The sequence below is a fragment of the Oryza glaberrima genome, chromosome 2 (genome assembly GCF_000147395.1).
Source record: "Oryza glaberrima chromosome 2, OglaRS2, whole genome shotgun sequence".
NCBI lineage: Eukaryota > Viridiplantae > Streptophyta > Magnoliopsida > Poales > Poaceae > Oryza > Oryza glaberrima.
In genome coordinates, this window is record NC_068327.1 from 14,598,421 (window position 1) to 14,607,373 (window position 8,953).

The following is an 8,953-nucleotide window of genomic DNA, read 5'->3' on the forward strand; positions in this document are numbered from 1 at the left end:
GCCGGCCGCTGTCGCCGCGCTAGTTGACGCCGCACCTCGCCGCTTGCGCCGGCGGCTTCGCTGCATCAAGCCCCACCCCGGCCACTGCTCTCCTCCTCGAAACCACCGCCCAAACGCCGCCCCACTGCAAAACCGAGCCACCGCCGCCTCTACCGTCTCCAGCCGACCACCACTGCCGTCCTAGCCGTTGCCGTGCCGCGCAACCACCTCCACCGGCTTCGCCGTCCCAGGGGCAAGCCCGGCCACCACTCATCCTCCGTGAATCGTCGCCAAAACCCCATCCCCATCACTCAAGGTGAGCTCCACCTAGTACTGTCGCTGCCGGCCATTGTTTTGGCTGCACCGCTCTGGTCCTCCCCTCCTTAATCCCTCCTTCCCCTTCCGCAGGTCGCGGTCACCCTCGTCCGTTTCTTCCCAAGCGCCGCCCATCGCCGGAGCAGCGCCGCCTCCCTCCGCCCGAGCTCCGCCAGCCGCCTTCCGTCGTCGTTCCGTCGCCGGCGCCCCTCGGTGAGGACCCCCTCCATCTCCTCTCCCTTTCCCCTCTTTCCGCCGCCTCCCGCACGTGCCGTCGCGCCGGTGGTCGTCGCCGGCGACCATTGGGCCATGCGCCGTGGCTCCCCGTCCGGCCGGCCGGTGAGCCGGCTCCCGCTCGCCCGTGGCCGCCCAATCCCCCTTCGGGGCGATCTGGGCCGTCCACGTGGCTCTCCTCGTGCCGCCTGGCGTCGCTGCCCTGTGGTGCCACGTCGGCGCCACCTCGTCCTCCCCGTCCACCGCGGCCACCACGTGGTGCGCCCGCGGGCAGCGCGCGCGTGGACTGAGTCCACCGTGCGCCGACCTCCTTTGAGCCACCGACAGGTGGGGCCCACTTGTCGGCGCAACCTATTCCCCTCGGTGACGTCATAAACCATTATTAATTGTGCATTAAATCATTAATAATTCTATAAATCCATTAAGATGGCTCAAAACTTCTAAAATTCATATCTAATTTATCCGAACTCCGAATTGAGCTATTCAACTTGCAAAATTCATCTAAAATTGAGCTCTACATGTTTGTTTACTTTTTATGTACTGTTTCCTTGGTTTTTATTAGAGTTTTTCCTCGTTTTGCGTGCCAGCGTGTATAATCCATCGTTTCGGAAGTCCGCGGTCGCGAGGAAAAGAGTTCGGAAGATCGTTTGAAGAAGCAAGGCAAGTCACACATTTCCCTTGAGCATTTTAATCCTACTTTACAAATGTTTTACCGTTTGCAAATAAATATGCATGTTTTGCTAATTACATGGGATCGGGATTTACCTATCTGCTCGCTTGTGCCATGTTTACTTGATATCTGTTCTTTGTCAACCTTGGGTGATAAATCGACTAGCTCATGTTACTTATGTGACACAGCTAGAACTATATGCTTAGCCATGCTTAATTGCCACTAGCTCAGTTGATGTGATAATTATAATATTAGACATCTTAGTATCTTGACGAGCTGCGTGCTCGAGACATTTGACCATGTTTCATGGTCGTAATTATCCAACTAAAATGCGACTGAATGGTGGGCTGTGGGTGCATGGTTTTGCTGGTCGCACCCATGGCAATTAAGGACCGGTTCACGGGAAACCCTGGAAGACTTACAGTACTTACCACAAGTGGGAATGGGTAACTGCTTGACCTGAAGTATAGCTCGACCCTTTCCTAGGCATCGTGGCGAGGGTGGACATGATGGAGTTGGGTCGGCCGGGGTGTCCGGTTGTCCAGCTGCCGGATTCACCACAGCGCACGAGGGGACTGCCCACCTCTAGGGTAGGGGGTGGGGGTGAAACCTTAGCGTGGTGTGGATGGTTAGGGGAGAGTTATATGAAGGGTCTTGTCACAATCACTCGACGTGGTGACGTGTTCATCATGGGCACATGATGACACTGTGACATGCCGGTGGATTGTGTCTTGTGGGTACATTTGTGCACCTCTGGCCAGAGTAAAACTATTCGAATAGCCATGCCCGCGGTTATGGGCGATCGACCAGATTCACCGTGATTAGTCTCACCCCTAATAAATCGACTCAATGCACTGTAGTTCAGGTGGGTTGGTTGGGCCTGTTCAACGTGGTTTAGCGTTGATCAGTGGAGATTTAATCTTACCTTAATTACTCAATTGTTTTACTGTTTTGCTCAATAAAATGTTTTACAACTGCCTTAACGCAAATAGCCACAAACCCCTCTTTGTGTCCCCGTGCACGTCTGCATCATTGGTGTGGCTTGCTGAGTACGGTGGTTGTACTCAGCCTTACTATTATTCCCCCTTTTCAGAAGTGTAGTGCTTCTGAGCTGAAGACGGAGTTAGAGGACCAAGGCTCAGACCCCAGTTGAGTTTTGCCTGTGGAGTGGAGCTGAAGCCCCGCTAGGATCGCCTTTTTCCGCTGCTGCGGCTTTTGTTTCGGTGTGAGGACTAAGTGCCTCTTCTGTAAGTATTTTACGCTTTATTTACGTTTGGAACTATATATTATTACTTGTCATTTTGTGTACCCTGGCTGGTCCTGGACAGGGATTTAATACACAAAATAGTCTGGAAATTTAGGGCTAAATTTCTGGGCGTGAAATGGATGCCGACCACCTCTCTTCCCCTCTCCATCCCAGGTTCATCGGCCTCCTCCCCCTCTCCACCACGCACGGTCGGCTGCCTCTCCCCCCTCTCCCTCCTAGGTTCGTTGGCCTACTCTTCCCCCTCTCTCGCCGGCGTGGCTGACCGCCTCTCCCCTCCTCTCCCTTCGAGGTTCACGACGTCGACCCGGATCTGAGGCTACATCCTCTACCCCACCCTGCGCTGCTGCCGACGCTGTCATGGCTCTGGCTCGCCAATGTCAACGAAGAGGAGATGAAACGCGAGCGAGGTGCTTGGGCAACAGGAGGATGACCGGCGAGCACCCTGAGCGCGGTGTTGCCTCGCCACCGCACAGACCGGCTGCCCCCAGCTGAACTCGCCTCATCGCTACCCCACAGCCGGTGTAGCACCGCCGTCACCTCCTCACCACCCCTAGCCATCACCACCTCCTTGTCGCCCCTAACCGAAGCCGCCTTGTCACCGCCACCTCCTAGCCGCCCCAGCCGCTGCTGCCTCCCTAGATGTTGACCTCGCATGCGTGGTGGGTAAAAAAGAGATGCGTTGACACGTTGGGCCCCACATATATTTTTTTTCTTTCTTCTCACTTACATATGGGACCCGTATGTTATTTATTTTCTTTCGCTGACTAGGATACCACGTCAACGAAACCAGCTGCTAATTCTGCCATAGGAACTAAATTGCATTTTGTATAGTTTAGGGTTGAAGATATATAGTATTGAGGGTAAGGTATGCGAAACAAACTTAATGTAAAGTTGAGGGAAGGCAAGTGAACTTATTCCCAAAGTAAGTTCTTCAGAACCGGAAACCTGCCGGGCTAGCCCAGTCGGCCATGCTCAAACCAGCCAGCTAGATTAGGCCGAGCCAGCACCACGCCGGCCAGGTCTATCCAGTCACCTAGCCTAGCCACGCTGACCAGGCCCAGCAAGGGCAAGGCCGAACAGCCCAGTTAGCCAGCAATGCCAACCATCGATCGGCCCATGCTTCCGCTTACCAGACCCTCACCACACGTACCAAAGCCCGCCGCGCGCGGTCACCACCGCCAAGCCCAACGAGGAACCTGGCACGGGCGGCACATCGACACGACGCGAGCTCATCGTCGTCAATTGCGACCTCGACTTTATTACCGCCCTATAACTACAGCCGTCCGCACGGATCCGATCCAAACTCTGCTCCACGGAACCCAAACCTGATCTGATTAGGGGTGGGGAGCATATTTTAGCTATGTATTCCAATTATTTCACAGCGATCCTCGTCTCCAACGAGCGGGCGCTACACAGTAGTAGTAGTACGTACGTTATATCAATATATACACATTGTGAGCGAGCTTTTTCCGTCTAAATCTGCAGCCATGTTTGCCGTTAGGTCGGGCCGCTGGAATTACTACGACTCCTCTTCGTCGGACGACGACTCGCCACCGCCTAGCCGCTCGCGGGATCTGCGTCCAGGGGAGACCTACATCACCATACGCATCATCAAGGGCAAGGACGCCGACGCCGACGATCCCGCGGCTCCTCTTCTCCTCCCGCGAGCGCCGACGAAAAGCATCGACGACGATTTTGTGGGTGATGATGGAGGCGACGTCGACGATTGGCGGCAGCCGGCGATTAATTGCTTATGGGTACGTATGCAAGTGTTTCCATATTTTCTTTTTCCCTAGGTGTTAGTTACAGGCCGGTGCGTTGTAACTTTTTTTTTTAATTCAGTTTACTGAGAGGATTTGAATCCAGTAAGTTGTTCGGTTTTTTCTAATGATTGGTTTTGTTGAGAAATTAGTTTTTTAGGCATATATAAAGGTAGAGTCTAATACGAGCTCTTTATAGCACTAGATACTATCATGCTACAATAATAGAGACAACAAAACCTCTTAACCATTAATGCACTAAATAATTTTTATTATCCTTCTTTCCTTTAATCCACCCTTATGAAACAAAATTTCCATTAATAAACGTTTAGACATTTTGCTTTCCTTTTCCCTCTTTCTTCCACATCACCAAATTTATTTGCAGGGCAATAGAAAGCGTCCGTTATTAGACACCATGCGCGCGCATGCTCTTAGAATAGTCCAAAATGAGATGATTAATTACCAACTATACTGACTATTCTCTATATTCTTGCAGGGCATTATTATATCCGGGATATGCATGATCATATTCATATTTTTATATGGGTATAAAACCTACTTAAGCCGGATTATGTAGCCCTGACTACTATGTGAGAATTACACTAAGATGCTCCAGTCATCTACCAGTTCGAGGAAGATATAAGCAATATTTTCCTTTTTCTTTGTTTAGTTTAATGTTTCAGCAGTAGCTAGCCCGGCCAGCCACTACTAGAAACTAATCTTCGCAGGCGGGAGGGAGATCCGCCTGCATCACAACGACAGTCGGGGCAACGGTCCACCTGTGAAAATGTAAAAAAAAAAACGAACAAAAAAAAAATCGCTGCACGCAGCTCGCCGCCACCACACGCCTCGCCGCCGCCGCCCTCCCCCGGCCGGATCTGAGAGGGGAGGGGAGCCGCCGCCGTCGTCGTCGTCACCGCCGCCGCCATCATCGTCATCACCGCCGCCGCCCTCCCCCGGCCGGATCTAAAAGGGGAGGGGAGCCGCCGCCGCCGTCATCGTCGCTGCCGCCGCCGCTCCATGCCGTCGTCGCCCCGTGCCTTCTTCGCCGCCGCCGACCCCGCTGGCCTCCCCCCTCCCTCCTCTGGCCAGATCTGCGAGGGAGGGGAGACGCCGCCGGCCGCCCCGCGCCGTCGTCGCCGCCGTCGCCCCCGCCGGCCTCCCGCTCCCTCCTCCGGCCAGATCTGAGAGGGAGGGGGGAGGGGAGCCACCGCCGTCGCCCCCGCTGGCCTCCCCCTCCCTCCTCCGGCCAGATCTGAGAGGGAGGGGGGATGGGAGCCGCCCGGATTGCGCCGCCGCCGCTCCACGCCGTTGCCGCCGCCGCCAGCCTCCCCCAGATCTGGGAGGGAGGGGGGAGGGGAGCCACTGCCGCCGCCCGAACTTCGGCCGCGCCTCCTCGCCGCTGCCGCCCTCCGCCGTCACCGCCCGCCGCCGCCGCCGGGAGCCGCCGCCGGGGAGAGTAGAAGTGAGGGGAGGGGAGAGGAGGAGAGGGGAGGGGAGGAGAGGGGAGAGGCCGGTGAGGAAGAGAGGAGAGGTGTGGAGCGAGGGGAGGACTGAGAGGTGTAAGGACTTAGAAAAAAATTAGGGCCCGCAAGTCTATTTATATTCAAGTCTATTTTCGCAGGCGCCGCTTAAGTGGTCCGCCTGGGCATTAAATTTTACCCCGATTTATATTTTTGTAGGCGGTCATTTGGCTTTAAGGGTCATATCCATCTGCGAAAATAAAACCCTCACGTTGGGAAAAATACTTTTTCTAGTAGTGAGCTAGAGTTGTGCAGGCTTGTTTCAGATACAGAAACCGATTAATCTTGCTCATATTGTGGACGGACACGACCTCCCATCAAAGATAACAGACTTTCTACATAATTACTATATTTAGATTAGATTATGAGCAGAAACTCAACTAGCGTGACAACCAGAAATCCAGCCGTCCATAAACACAAAATCTAAATCGAGAGCGCTCTCGATTTAGTCATAACGAGCGATGCTATCAGCCATTGTCCATATATGTGTCTTAAAGAATATTACTTTACTATAGTACTAATTGATCAAGCAAATAGAAAAAATATTCCTACTATCTATACTTCAAATACAATTTTCTCTTAAACTACTCATCCGATCTACGATCCGATTACACCGTTGTGTTCGTAACAATTAAATCTTTACAACAAGATCTCACATGATTATATTTTGATAAAAAAATCACAAAATATTTTTATAATATATCTAAATTACTTTTAGATTTCACTAAGTTACTTCTTAAACATATAAAAGTAAATTCAATAAAGTTAAAGTAATTAACATATATTATAGAAGTTACTTTCTTTTTGTTATAAGTTACTTCTAGAGTATATGTAAATTACTTTTAGGCTTTATTGAATTACTTTTATATGTCTAATAAGTAACTTAGTGAAATCTAAAAGTAATTTAGATATGTTATAAAAGTAATTTATATTTTTTTTCATCAAAATATAATCATGTGAGATCTTGTTATAAAGATTTAATTGTTACGAACACAACGGTGTAATCGGATCGTAGATCGGATGAGTAGTTTAAGAGAAAATTGTATTTGAAGTATAGATGAATAGTGTCTATCATAGATGGAGTGGTAGCTGGTTATCACGTCCGAAAAATACATCAGTGCTGGTCAGTAAAATTCTAATTTGCCTGATGTGGTTCCTTAAGGAACTTCGGAAACCAAAACATCCAATACTATCTAGGCCATGTTTAGTTTCAAAGTTTTTCTTCAAACTTCTAACTTTTCCATCACATCAAAACTTTCCTATACACATAAACTTCCAACTTTTCCATCACATCAAAACTTTCCTATACACATAAACTTCCAACTTTTTCATCACATCGTTCCAATTTTAACCAAACTTCCAATTTTTTGCGTGAACTATACACAGCCCTAGTCAAATAGCCTTCCCAATATGCTCCCTCTGTTTTAACATTATACTCCAGCTAGCTAGTATTTAATTAGACACCACATAACCTATTCAAATTGATAGTATTAGGTGATTATTTAAGTATCCGGTTGCTATATTCTAGGACGGACAGTAGTTAGAAACAACATAAACACTCCAGATCAACTCAGCAAGAGTAAAAAATGACCATGCATTAGAGCATCTCCAAGAGCCTAGCCAAATGGTTCTCCAAGCCAAAATTTGGCTAACTTAGAAAAAAATTCTACTCCAACAGACTAGTCAAATGCTTCTCCAAGACATCCAGCTGGCTAAAGTCCCCACCAGACTAGCCAAAGTTAGCCAGCCGATATGGCTTGCCATCGGTGTGGGTCCTACACCCTCTCTCCTCTCTCTCCCTTTTTCCCCATCCCTGCCCGCCTCGCCATCCACCCAGCGCCGCCGTCGTCGTTCTCCCGGCGCCATGGCGGTGGACGGGGATGGAATCGGTGGCCTGGAGCAGCACGCCGGGACGATTAGGCGCGGCGGTGAAGCTAATCGAATGTGAGGGAGGAAGGGGAGGGCATGGAAGCGGCGGATTGGTGGTTGGCATCGTGGGTGGAGGAGAGGAAGCCAGGATGCACACAGGAGGAGGAGAAGGGGAAGAGGAAGAGGAAGTGAGGCTGACACGTGGGTTCTATTTGTCATAGACTTATAATAGGGGTGGTAGATGGAGAGGCGGTTGGAGCAAGTAGCTAGTTTGACTAGCCAAATCAGATAGAGAGTTAGCTATATGGATATTTGGAGAGGCTGTTGAAGATGCTCTTATATGTGCACCAAAGCAACCAGAGCCGGTTAAGAAGACTTCTGCAAGATCAAAATTCTATGCATTCCAGGAGACAGAATTGTTTCAGAAATATTCATCTATCTAGCAAACAAAGTTCCTCTCCTCTCCCTGTGGTTACATCACAAGATAACCCCCAATATGTGGAAAAGTATTTTTCTCAGAAATAACCATATGTACTATATATGACTAGCTATTTTTTTTTTTGCCTTGGTCCTTTGTACATGCCTAATAGGCGTTCGTTTTTTTCCGTCTTTACAAGAGGAGGCATCCTATTGTGCATGGCATTCAATGTTTTTTTTTTCATCTGAGCTAATTGTTATGAATTCTTATGGAGCAAGTACTGAAACTTTACAAATTCGCCATATAAAGACAATCGGATGCAAGGTTTCTAAGTTCTAACTGACTTTGTCTTTGCAATGTGTGCAAGAAATATTCTACACTGTACCGTCTAATTAAGGACCGATCTTACTCTTTACAAGTTCATACTGTCTTATAAAATCCATATTATCTTCTGATCATGAACTTGGAATATATCTAAATTTACTGTGTCAAGATGTATGAGCATTACCATGCAAGCATTGATTTCCTCATATTGCATCTGCATTGCATGATTACTAGTCAACATAAATACCACGTTCAACCCTGGCCAGACACCGAAAGGCCAAACCCAGAAGCCCAGTTATTACTCGGTTAGGCCGATCCGCCTTGCGGGCCGAGGCACGGGAGCACGCCAAAGGCCTCAACGTTTCGCTTATATGTGAAACAGCATATTTGCAAACGAAAAATAATTTGTAAATAAAATTTTTATATATGTGTTCTTAGCGATCTAAAAGTAAAGGCTGAAAAATAAACTTCGATGAAAAACCCCCAAATCAACTCTAAATTTAATGTTGAAAATTCAAATTTTGGCTGATAAGCAGGGACTGTTAAGTTGGAAAATTTTTTTGCCCCTGCATGTCACATTACATATACGGACAC